Source organism: Symphalangus syndactylus, chromosome 10 (genome assembly GCF_028878055.3).
Source record: "Symphalangus syndactylus isolate Jambi chromosome 10, NHGRI_mSymSyn1-v2.1_pri, whole genome shotgun sequence".
Taxonomy (NCBI): Eukaryota; Metazoa; Chordata; class Mammalia; order Primates; family Hylobatidae; genus Symphalangus; species Symphalangus syndactylus.
In genome coordinates this window covers 130,211,438-130,224,650 of record NC_072432.2, presented here as the reverse complement: position 1 = coordinate 130,224,650, position 13,213 = coordinate 130,211,438, and the positions used below count along the sequence as shown (strand labels likewise).

Genomic DNA, 13,213 nt, shown 5'->3' with positions numbered 1-13,213 from the left:
CATGGTAATATTTTATTCATTCCTTTTCCTTTTTCTTGCCAACCCCCAACTTACTATCAGTTGTTATTTAGCTGAAGAAGGACAATGGAAACAGTAGACCTGCAACATCTTCCCTGACTGTGTGTCTCTACATGAGAACACACACATACACACACACACACACACACAGACATGCACAAACACACACCTCAAGCTTTTGACTCATGACCTGTGCTGGCCTCATGGTTCCTGTAGATGCTGCATCAGCTTCTCTGCCTTTAACCACAGATGTCCCAGCAATGCAACAAGCTGATAATGGGATTTGGGGATTGGAATATTTTAGCCACTTAGTTCATTCCCTATTATTCTTTTGTTCCCTGGCTCTACCTTAAATGGCATTGGAGTGTGAGAGGAGGAATCCTCTGGGGAGACGGCTGTTGCACATCAGCTGACCTCTCTTTGTTCTCTTTGTCCCCCACTTTTGCTGCTGTTCCCCTGTGGCCAGGCTGGCTCCTATGACGTCTTTTCCAAATGCTAGAAGGTGAGAGGGAGCTGGAGCAGAAATATAAATCCTTGCTAATATCTTCTTGGATGAGTCTGGAGCTGCAGTCTCTCCCAGGGGCTTGTCCAAGGGCATGATCCAAGTGGCTGGACCAAACACAAGGCCCCAGGTGTGTGCACCTGATGTTAACTTAGGATTCCTGTAGGTCTCCATAGGCCCCTAGCCGTTCATCAAATTGTAAAGTTTAAAACTTGTGTTAACCTCTACCATGCCTTCTTTTCTCTTCCCTGATTTTCTCTCCTGCCTTAGTTCCTAGCTGCAGATGCAGGGTGTGGAACTGAAGCCTGGGATGACGCAATCCATGGGTTGTGAGAGGCAACTCAAGTTTTTCCAGCCGCCTGTGGATTCTCAAACTACAGTAGGAAGGCAGCTTTTGTACATCCACTCTTGCAGATCCAGTGACCACAGGTATAGCTATCAGATTCACTTGCCCATTTGCGAAAACTCGCGTTGAACACATTGGTTGAGACATGTAGCTAAGCCGAGGAACGCTGCTTCCTTCTCTCTCACCCTGTGGGGACCGGGAGATCAGAGACTGAGACACAAACAAGCAATTGTCTGGGTGTCCCTGATGTATCCCCTGGAGATTAGAGGAAGGCTTGGCACCTGGCAGACACTCAATAAATATTTGCTGCATAAATGAATGTATACAATGTATCAAATGCTATAATGGAAACAACAGAAGTATGCACTGGGAATCTCAAAGTTTAATTTTGGGTCTGAGAATTAAGAATGCCTTAGCAGAGGGGATGACATTTGAATTTGGCCTTCAAGCGTGAATAAGAATGAAGAGCCATCCCTCTGGCCCACTCAGAAGATGAAGGGGAAGGGTGATAACAGAAGTCAGAGATATCAGTTTATAGAGAGCTGAGATAGTTCAGGGAAGAGATAGTAAGCAACTGAACTTTAGGACAGTAGTCATCATGACATTTTTTTGAGCATTTAGTATGTGCTATGTGTTTTCACACTCACAACGCTACTCAGTAAGACTGTCATGGATCTTCACAACATTATTCTTACCGACAAGGAGACTGAGGCTCAGAATGAGTGAGCAACCTTCAGTGGTTGCACAGACAGTGAGCCCAGGCTGGAGACCAGGTCAGCCTGACCTAAAGTGCTGTTAAGCCTCGGGCTGTGGGGAGTTTCCATGGAGCCGATTCTCGATTCTCACGAAGTCAACAGCTGGCACACTGCTGTCGTGCTGCAGTTCTCAGTAAATATTTGTTGAATGAGTCAGCCATTGTCAGTTACATGGGTCCGGGCAACTGAGGGGCTTGGCTCTGCTATTTTCCTTCAATGATGACAATCTCCTGAAGGAGGTAAGAAGAGTTTTGGGAAAATCTGTCGGTGGGCACTGACCCTACACAAGTGGACTTTTAATCACAGCAAACAATCCTATGTCACTAAATATCAGAGCTGGAAAATAGCTCAGATAACCTCTTCAGTGGTTTTCAAAAGTGGTTTCTATTTTACCAGGGGAAAACCCTTTCTCCAAATTCAATATTATGGCTTTCTGCGTCTGACTGATAGATGGAGAAGGGGCTGTACTCTCTGGTCAGAGTGCAATGGGGGGTTCAGCCCACTGCTCAGCCTCTGCAAAACCCCATGGCAGATTCTGACGTGCCACAGGGTTTTGGCAAATAAAGTAAGGGTGTAGGAGAAGGTACTCTGGAGCAGTTTTCAGGAATTTGGTGCCATGTTGGCTTAGAGAATAACACCGAGAGGGGCCTTGTGAGAATTCTGTATTCCACAGTTTTTTCTGACTCCAGTTCCAGAATCCACATATTTGGGTTTCTGGCTCCAGTTGTAACAGTGAAGGCAGAGGGCACGTGTCAGTGTGTGATGAGTGTGCAGCAACTGTCCCTGGAAGGCATTGAGAAACACCCAGTAGGACTCTTTAAGGACAAGCAAAGTATCTTCTTCATCTTCACATTCCCTCCTGGCCGGTACATTGCTAAGACTTAAAGCTTTCATTTGTTAACTGAATAATAAAAGTTTGTTTTTCTTTAAAGCATTGCTAGCCATGAGGCTTCCAGGTATTTTTGCTGGGATGATTCCTTTTATTTTAGATATTTTCTTCCCTAAGCTTGTTCTTTTCTTTCTTTTTAGATGAGGCCATCTTTTTTTCACACAGTAAGAGCGGGATTGGAATAGAGAGATGGGGAATGAGACAGAGAGGAGGCTTGCCACCTCCATTTGAGCATCATTGCTTGGGGAAAGGTAAGGCAATGGACTCCATCCCAGTCTGTTTTCTGCAGGAGCAGATTCAAGGTAAGTATAATTTTGTTAATGAGGATCTGAATAATGAGCATCTTCCACCCATCCTGTTTCTTTTAAGGAGCCGTGCAGGCCGCAGGCCCTTGATAACTTCTAGCTATGGGCTCTGTTTCCCTGGCTACCTTTGCATTCCAGCCCAATGTGGGCCCTGCCTGCCTGGATGGAGGGAAAAGAAGTGAATTCTTGGCTTCCTGAGAATATTTAAGGCAGGAGTTGGGTAGATGTAGGAGGTGGAGGCTCCTGCCTGCTTCCTTGACCATTGACTGGGAAGCAGTCCTGAGTGGGTCAGAGAGGCTGATGTGATGTGAGTCTGCACTCAGACAAATTTGCCTTTTCCCCCATGGAGTGGTGGAAATTCTTTTCTTCTGGAGGCAGATCATCCCTCAGTGCCGTGTGGCCTCCAGCCTATCTCTGAGCCTAGGTTTCATTCATTTCCTGTAAAGTGAGGCTAATACCACTCACCTCATAAAAGTGTTTTAGGGATTGTATGTCATTCTGGCTGCAAGCATAACCTGTCTATGTGTTGTATCAATGAAAAAGTTGTCTGTGATTGTAGTTGACGTAAAGAGGAGGTTTGTCTCTGATGATCTCCCCGTGTGGGAAAAATCCTGAGTCCCAGGGCAATCTCAGATCCAGCGGCATCCCTCATCCTGGGGGTCTCCTTCTTGCAGCCAGGGCAGCTTGCGTTTATCATCCCAGCATTCACAGAGTCTCCCCGGTTGGACTTTGCAGCACAGAGGCCTGGGGCCTGGATGGTGGGAGTGCGTAGGTGAGGTGGGGAGCAGGAAGGAAACAACACTTGTAGTCGTGCTCAGTGTGTTTGTTTTCCATTTGCTGTTTATGGGTGCACGGTTGGGGCCTCTAATTCCATGGTGTATGAGTCATCGAGTGGGAAGTGTGCACAGCCCCGTCTTCGTTTATACAAAGCCTTCTAAGGCGTTCCTCCTTCCTGAGGTGTGGGGTCATGGTGAGATGTGGTGGGTGGATGCAGTCTGGTTTAACTTAGTCCATTTCTGGTATGATCGCTTTTTTGGCAGAGCATCTGTTACTTGTCATTTACAAGCTTCCCACCCAAAGCTGCTGTAATCCCTGGACCCAATCACAGCCTAGAAAGTGGTGGGACAGAGACAGACAGCTGGACAGACAGGCAGACAAACAGATCAAGGTTGCAAGCTTCTGGTAAGAGAGGCTGAAGAAATAGATCTCCCTTCACTGCCACAGAGGTCACTGTGATGACTAGGTCATATTTATCTGCGTGTTTAACTGCTGGGATTCCGGACAAAGGCAAGAGAATCGTGGAGTCATATAGTCCGCGTCCCTTCAGCTAGGTTGAGAATATGGGTGACAGGAGTTGTTTCTGGATGCCTTGTTGGCCAGAATTTCTTCACTGCTGTTTGCCATGATCTTGACCCCCAACATCATGGGGTCTAATTTCAACACTGAAATTAGACATTTGCGAGATGAACCCATCAGCTTTGCTCATTTATCTGGATATACCATGGAAACACCAATCTCAGACATCAAGTGAAATAAAGAGAAAGAAAACAGTATATGATTTTATATTATATGAAATTAAATGTTTATTAACTGGAATATACGTGACTTTTGTTGTTGTTGTTGTTGTGGGCAGTCCTGACCCATAGGAAAGCACAGGATTCTAGCATGAATTCCCTTTGATGAATACACACTCTTTCTTCTTGAAGGCTGGGTAAAATATATCAGTGACTTGACCAGGCTGGGGAATAATTAAGAGAAAAACAAAAACAATTAATAAAATATTTTTCTTCAGGTTTGGTTCCTGGCTTCAGCTCATGGGATCTGAAATAATGGTTCTTGGCCCAACACAGTGGCTCATGCCTGTAATCCCAGCATTTTGGGATATCGAGGCAGGCAGATCATCTGAGGTCAGGATTTTGAGACCAGCTTGGCCAACATGGTGAAACCCTGTCTCTGCAAAAAAATACAAAAATTAGCCGGGTGTAGTTGTGGGCACCTGTAATTCCAGCTACTTGGGAGGCTGAGGCCGGAGAATGGCTTGAACCCAGGAAGCAGAGTTTGCAGTGAGCTGAGATTGTACCACTGCACTGCATTCCAGCCTTGGTGACAGAGCAAGACTTCATCTCAAAAAAAAAAAAAAGAAAAGAAAAGAAAAGAAATACTGGTTCTTCTCCTTACTCCCCATTTTCCAGGGCAGGGTACTTAGCCTCTGCCTTCTCTGTTTTCTCATCTGTAAAATGGGGATAATAATAATACTTTATTGGTACTATGAAGATTACATGAGTTAATGTATGTAAATTGCATAGAATAGTGCTTTGCACATAATAAACATTCAACACACATGAGCCATCCATATTATTCCAGTGGAAAATGCCACTCAACTGTGAGCCCCATGAAGGCAGGGACATAACTGTCTATTGTCAATGTTTAGCACAGTGCTTGGTACCTAATAGACCTCTAATGAATATTTCTTGATTGAACAATGGGTACGCTTTGGATGGAGACTGTCTAAATTGTTGAGTTCATAAAGCATTAGAAGACATAATTTTTATTGTGAGGATAAAGTCAGTCCTTTCTATGCTTACAGTAGCTTCCATACCTCAGCGATGACAGAATACACAGATAGGTCCTCATGCTGTAAGTCTGAGGCTCAAACCAAACAGGCCAATAACCTGATGTTCAGCATGGCAGGATTTAAAAACTAGTGAAGCATAGAATTGTCTGAAGCCACCATTTGGGGAGTCAAGGAGTTCAGACAGATGCTAACAGTGGCATGAAGGGTCTGCAATGCATATCCATGTGAACCAGCTGCTTCTCCAAATCTCTAGCTTGCAGCATTTCTAGCTATATTGTTTTGGTGAAGGCTGGTGATCGGGGGAAATGGGAGATGCCATGGGGCCATAGGGTGATGGGAAATGAAGTGTCTCTTTCTCCAAGGCAGCTGGGCTTATTTTAATGGGCAAGGTCAGCAACGAAATGACCAGGAAGAGAAATTGCTGTCATTATGCATCAGTTGCAATCTTATATCAATTATTCCCTGTACCATTCCCTTTGCCACAGGCTGAAGCAAACATGGCCCTAATCAGTTTTACATCTCTGTTTAATTTTATTGGAAAGAAGAGCTGGCAATGCATCACAGAGGCCGGGTGTGACACAAAAGGTGACCCCCCTGCCAACTTAATGGCACAATACATAACCCTTAATGAAGTTGCTATCTTGTCCCTCTTTTGCTGTCTGAGCCTGGTGATTTATGATGGCATCATTTTGCTTTGCCCTCTTTTCATTTCAGCTTTGACAAAGTGGATGAAACAATTATCTTCGTTATCAGCCAGAGCAGTAGAAATGTGATAGTTGGGGAATTTTTGCAGGTGGACGGCCTTGGCTGAGGATCAAAACCAATGGGTGAAATGTGCTTAGGAATTTTTTCCTCTTCTCTTCTTCCTGTGACTATGGGCTCCTGAAGATGGATTGTGTATCCCAATGAGCAGTGCAAGTCGTATATCACTGTAGCAAGAAGTAATTTCAAGAGAAGGGACAGCTGCAGATAGAAGAGAGCTTGGAATTTTGCAGTTTGTTCCTGTTGAGCCCCTTATATTTGTTTTTCCATGCATGCCCAGGCCAAGTTTTTTCTCTTTTTTAGAGTCACATTGTCATTTTACATCCACTTGCATGGATAGAACATGCGTTTTTCTATATTATAAATGATACCTTGCATTTATTTAGCATAATTACAAGTTATTTATTTATTCAAACAACGTTTATTGGGTGCTTCTAAATGTTAAAGAAAAGTAGGTGTTGTGGAAGTACAGAGAAGGAACAGCTTTGGATTTTATCCTCAAGAAATGGAATATTTTCCCTTTGAGAAATGAGACATGAATATAAGTGAACGTATCATGAGATGGAAAGAGATAAGAATAATTAGAGATATAAACAGTGAGCACTGCGCTTGTTTAGAGGAAGAAGTTATTTCCAAAATGAGAGAGCTGGACCTTAAAAAGAGGGTAGGATTGGCCCGGCGTGGTGGCTCATGCCTGTAATCCCAGCACTTTGGGAGGCCGAGGTGGGTGGATCACGAGGTCAGGAGATCGAGACCATCCTGGCTAACACTGTGAAACCTCATAGTTTTAGTAGAATACAAAATGGGCGTGGTGGCGGGCACCTGTAGTCCCAGCTACTCGGGAGGCTGAGGCAGGAGAATGGAGTGAACCTGGGAGGCATAGCTTGCAGTGAGCCAAGATTGCGCCACTGCACTGCAGCCTAGGCGACAGAATGAGACTCCAGACTGGGCGACAGAGTGAGACTCTGTTTCAAAAAAAAAAAAAAAAAAAAAGAGCGTAGGATTAGAACAAATAAAAATGCAAAAGCGTTTATATTTACTATTTTGTAGGCAATGAAGATATGTAGATGGATAGCTAGCTATAGAAATAGATTTGGCTTTCGTAGCAGTTTTATGATACTTTGCCAAAATGGTATGGGAGTTGGGGGAAAAAGATTGGATGTGCTTTGGGCCAGGGCAATGGTGAATTGTTATTCTAGTTTTTGCTCTGAATATCCAACTGAAGGTGAGAATATAGCATATCTGGTTGAGAAAGAATTTTAGTTTTACTAGTGACTTCTGATGTACTGTAAGAAAGGGGTCTATGAAAGCTGGGATGAGAGTGTGCTGTGTCTTCCGTCGCTGGGCTTGGCTTGGTTTCCCCCTCCCCTTCTCTCCAGTGTATGGGCCTGAGATGCGTGGTAGGAACTTAGACATTCATGGCAGAGGCCTAGACCTGTGACATCCTCTGCTGGTGGATATTTATGGATGTGAATACACAAATGCATGCTGTAATTGACTAACATTTTCCCAGGGCTCCACTTTTTTTTTAAGTAGATAAACTTGTAAAATCCTACTTCAAGTATTTCTTTCCATTGTTTTGGACTCAGGAAGAATTACAATTAGTTTTTATGAACTTCATAGGTTCTAGGAAGTCCAAAGTTCTATAAAGTCCAAAGATAATTGGTTGGAGGTTCTTTTATCAATGAGACTCTCATTGCAAATACCAACCAAATGGGGCCTGTGTTATTAATGGGATTTTCAAAATAGTGAGGGTTTTTCCAAGTGCATTCCTCTCAGGGCGATGGAGAGCTATAATGTTGACATGGGTAATTGGAGGCTTAAGTATATCCTTCATATAAATCTACATGTAAGTAAATTAAAAAATAAATACATGAGATAAATTGACATATTTGTATATGGAGAAATTATCCCCAGGAATGTCAATATGCAATCTATTTCATCTCTGCCATTGCTCTGCCCTTATTTGGGGTATAGGGAGGGAAAAGAACAGAGAAACGGGGCTGTTCTGACCCTGAGTCTATTTTCTAAAAGCAGCATAGTCAATACTAAACTTTTAAACTCGTACATTGACACGATGGTTGTCTAAGTCTACAGTGAAAAATATCGGGGGAAGCATTGTGAATGTAAGGGTCGCATTCGATATGCAACCGAGATGTAATGGTCAGGCTGTGAGATACACAGAAGGGAGCCTGGGAATGACATTTTTTAATGCTCTTGCTCCCACATTTAATCACTGGTGCATGCTTCCCTCACTTACCTGCCTCACCCCTGCACCCTCCTTTCCCCCAACCCAACCCACTGCCCAGCAAGGGCTCCTGCCCTGCCCAGAAGGGTACATTACATTCATCACTGCCTTTGACGTTAAAACCTGCCTGCAACTTGGTCCCTGATGGGTTCTGTGCAGCATGAAGAGATTAAAATAACTAGAGTAACAGCAACAAAGCACCCAGAGCTGTTTCTCTTTGCATTCTCTTGGTGCAGCACCTGAGAGAAGTGGGAGGTCCATATTCTCCTGCTCTTCTCTTTGTTTCTATTAAGTGGTGAGTTGAAGGGGCTGGGTGACCCAGAATACAACTAGTACATCATGTGCAGCACCATGTGCCCAAGGACCATCCAGAGACTCCCCCTGAGCAGGCAGGGGTGGATGATGGGATAATCTCTGGGAAAGAAAACAAGACATTTTTTGGCTGGAGTTGGAGAAAAAGGGAGGCGAGAGAGGGGAACCCTGCAGTTACTTCCTTCGATCTCAGTAAATTGGAAAGGTCTTTCCCTGATGCCTGCTGATATTTCCTGATGGAAATTTCTTCCATTGACAGAGATACAGATGGAGTTTACCGACATGGGACTGCAGACACACTCTGGGATAATGAAAAAATGCCCAAGGTAGCCATATGCTCAGTGGCAGTTTGTTAGAAGGAACTCCAGTTGGGTGAATACATAATAGCATTTTTGGCAGCATTGACTAAGGGAGATCCTCTGTACTTCCATGTCTTTTTGCAATTTTTGGTCTAATTTATGTGGATTTTGAAATTGCAGTCCTGTTTATTAACATTCATTATGAGGTTCTCTTTTCTCCAATCATGAAATTTATTTCCAAGAGGTCAGAGTGACCTGAGGAAAGTGTAAATTGTGGAACAGATTCTATCTTCTCCTTTACTTTCTTAAAACCTCAGTTGTGACCTTTATTTTATTTGAATAACTGTCTTATAATTAACAATGGTGCTATTAATGATGATGATATTATAATGTTATTATTGTTATTATCATCATAACAGTTTCCATGTATTAAGCAATTATAGCCTAATCTTAGATGTTAGTATCCTTGTTGCCCAACTGTGGAAACTGGAAATCTTCAAGGTTTTTGCCCAAGGCAGCACAAGTAGTACCTATCAGATTTGGGATTAGAGTCCAAGTCAACCTTGTTTCAAAGCTTCTGGGATTCCATGCTTTCCAGAATACAAGTATGTCTCAATTTGAGGGACAGGAATGGATGACAATTTGGGAGACAGGAATGGATGACAAGAGTAAGTATTTGCTTGTAAAACATATACCACTCAGAGGTGATTGCATTTCAAGTTTAGATTCCTGGTTCATTTTGTAACCTAAGGTTGCCAGAATAGAGTTTTTTCCTTCAATACCTGCCTTTATTATCATGCATAGATTTCTGGAATAGATTCCTCTGCCACATTTTCTTTACATGCATATTCTGCTTACGTGTGAAACAGTTTTGTAAAAAAAATTCTAGTCTTAGGATCTCCCAAATATTATTTAATTATATTTATTTATTTACTTTTGAGGGTGTTGGAGTAACTTAACCCAGTGCTATTTTCATCTATCCAGGGACCCGATTCATTTTACTTGAGACTGAGTCTACATGGCAGAAATACCACTGGGACACTTTTAGGTGAGGGAATTTGTAAGGAGAAAGAAGCCCAATTGACCATAAAATGTTCTGACCCAGAACTAAGCCAGGAACATTTGGAATCAGTGTTTTGAACCTGGTGTGCACAGAAAATAATTTTCCCCAGGCTTTCTGATGTAGACATAAACTGAAAATGTGTGCAGAGTCTGGAAAACATGCTCTAGAAGGAGGCCAAGGGAGCAGAGGTGAGTGATTTTTCTTCCGTTTCCAACATTGTAGTCAATATCTCTTAAGTATCATGCATGCCACATTGTGGGCTAAAGTGGAGCTGGATGGACCACACCATCAAGATGATAGTACAGCCTGTCAGGTTGAAGGTAAGTGGCTCATTTTGTAGATGAATTTGCTTCCTTCTTTTGGAAATATACTAAAAATCATGCACCTTCCAGTAGGACTTTATGCCCTCATTTCAGTCACCCAGTGTTCCTGCACATTCTTCCCAGGTCTAGCTCCCTGCTGAGGAAATTTGGTATGCCCCTAATTAAGTGAGGCTAGCTCATTCTCAAGTCATATAAAACATATTTATAAACTCCCATTCTCTGGCCAAGCCCTTGGTTTCCTAAAACTTCACCCGTCTTCTTCTAAGGTCTGTGTGTGTGTGTGTGTGTGTGTGTGTGTGTGTGTGTGTGTGTTTTATTGATATACCTGAGGGTGAGGTTGGGGGATAGGGTGGTAAAGGGGGAAGACAAATGAACTTGAACTTGATGGGACATAGAAGTCAGTTGAACTGTGCGTTGTAACGGGGCTCCTATCTGATTGGCATATCAGAGGTGGGGCCAAGGCTGTGTCTTAGAGGGAGGGGCAGCCAGCAGCTCCTATCAGCCAATTGCCCAGATCCTGGCTGCTGTCTGGCTCCTGGAGATATAAGCTGCCCAGGACTTTTCAAACTGGGTTTGCAGACCCCTGATAGCCACACCCCTTTCTCCTCTTAGTCATCCAGAGAGGTTCTGAGGGAAAACGACAGCTCTGGCTAGCTTGAAAACAGGTGGAATGAGTGTGTAACCAGGCCCCAAGACTTCCAGTATCTCCAGAGAGCTAGCAAATGAAACTGCCCTGAGCAAAGGTGGTTATCCCAAGGGAGGATGTTGGTAGAAGTGGGGAAAAAAGAGGAAAAGTAAGATGTGTGAGATGCCTAAAATGGCCAGGATGATTTTTAATGCGTTTTCCTTTTCCTTTTTAGTGCCATGATAATCCTGCTAGGTAGATGTTGCTATCACCATTTCATAAATAAGCAAGAGAAAGTTCGAGTTAAGTAGTTTACCTAAATTACATAATGTGTAAGTACGAGAGTTGGGTTTCAGACTCTTGCTTGTCTTATTCTAAAGTCCATCTACTTTCCACTCTGACATGCGCTTTTCCAGGAGTAAGAGGCCGGAGAAAGGAACACCCTCTCAGCCCTGCGTTCCTTCTTCCCAATTTCTTTCAGGGTCCCAGAGATGAAAGGACCAGAAGAGGAAAGGGGCAGATATCTGGGGCAGAGCTTGGAGCACACTAGGGACAAGAGATTCTGTGCTGGAATGGGGAGAGGGAGGGCAAGAAATCTTGTAGCCAGAGCTTGTACAAGCTACCAAGCAATCTTGTCACTTTTCTATTGCATCTCTGTACAATGAACCCCAAGATCTTAGCCTGAAAGGCTCTGTGTCTACTTTCTCTCTCAGTTTTGTCCTGGTTTTGACCACGCCTTCACCAGCAAACTCATTTCACGCCTAGGTGCTTAGTTCATTTTGTGGCTTCAGTGGACCAGGGACATCTGATCACAAGTTCTTTCCTATTTCTGCTTCTACTAGAACATGAGTCCATTCCTGTGCCTCCTTCTGGGGCAGAGATTGAAGAGAATGTTGAGCTGTCGTATTGACCCATCACTCCAAAGCCAAGTTGTTTTTACTTTAATTGCTCAGGCTTTGACTTAGGGGCAGCTTTTTTATCTCTCTCTCACTTTGTTTTCCCTCAGAGGACCCATGCCAGGCCTTACCTCTGCTAAAGGATTTGTCCTCAAAGCAGGCAGCAAATCTGTTCCCTTGGCACAGGGTGGAAGCCGTGGCTTGTGACATTCTCCTGATAATGCAGCTAGGCCACGGGCAGCCAACATTTCTGCAGGGGGTGGGCACCACATATGTAAACAGAAATTGCTCCCCTATAGGAAGCAGTTTCCACTGACATTGTTTGTCACCTCGGAGAAGTGCAAGCAGTGTGACACATTTGGTTCTGGTGGGAGGGTGGGGAGGGAATTAGGGAGCACTACTTTCTTGTCTTTTAGAGGAGGGGAAACTGAGGCACAGAAGGGCCAAAGGGCTATATGGCCAAACTTCTGGAATGCATGGGGGGAGGTCACTGGAACATGGGGCCTTGGAGCCTCTTTTGCCCTCCTCAGATACTGAGGTGCTTCCTCCAGGTGGGCATCTCTGTGATTCCTCAGGAAATCCCAAGTACAGATTGGAGAACTCTGACATCTTCTAATTAGGGAGACACATGACTGTCATGTTCAAACAACCAGCAGATGAGTGCCAGGCTCAGTGAGGCAGCAGAGCAAGCGGGGAGCTGGTCCATGAGGAGTCAGCGTCATTCCTTGCTGTGGTCTGTTCCTGAACCAGTCCAGCAGGCTGGCTTCCTGTTCCCAGAAGCCCTCCAAAGGTACTTCCAGACTCTCTGCATGCAGATGGGAAGACAGCACTCACTGATGCTTCCTCAGGCAATGGAATATTTTTTCACCAGGGACTTCAGGGCTGATAAGAGGCGAGAGGAGAGAGAATGTGCCTATATCCTGGGCCATGGAGGCTGGTATAGATTCCATCTGAGCATCAACTTTTCCTGGGAGGGAGCTTGGGGCAAAGCCAGGCTCTTTCTTGGTTTACCCCCTCATCTCAGCACAGAGCCTTTCAAGCTAAGATCTTGGGGTTCATTGTACAGCAATGCAATAGAGAAGCAGCAAGATTGCTTGTAACTTGTATGAGCTCTGGTTACAAGATTCTTGCCTTCCCTCTCCCCATTCCGGCACAGAATCTCTTATCCCCTGTGTGTTCCAGGCTCTGCTCCAGATATCTGCCTCCTTCCCCTTTTGGCCCTTTTATCTCTGGGACCCTGGAAGAAGTCGGGAAGAAGGAAGCCAGGGTTGAGAGTGTGTTCCTTTCTTGGGCCT

The 13,213-nt window shown here is 44.2% G+C and overlaps 1 long non-coding RNA gene across 1 annotated transcript; it reads left to right on the top strand.

The window, feature by feature from the left end:
* The first annotated feature begins 819 nt into the window (after positions 1-819).
* LOC134731605 (uncharacterized) lies at positions 820-5,962 on the top strand. Its single transcript, XR_010114022.1, has 3 exons — positions 820-949; positions 2,651-2,761; positions 5,876-5,962. It is a non-coding gene; the product is annotated as an uncharacterized lncRNA (long non-coding RNA).
* The last annotated feature ends 7,251 nt before the right edge of the window (positions 5,963-13,213 follow it).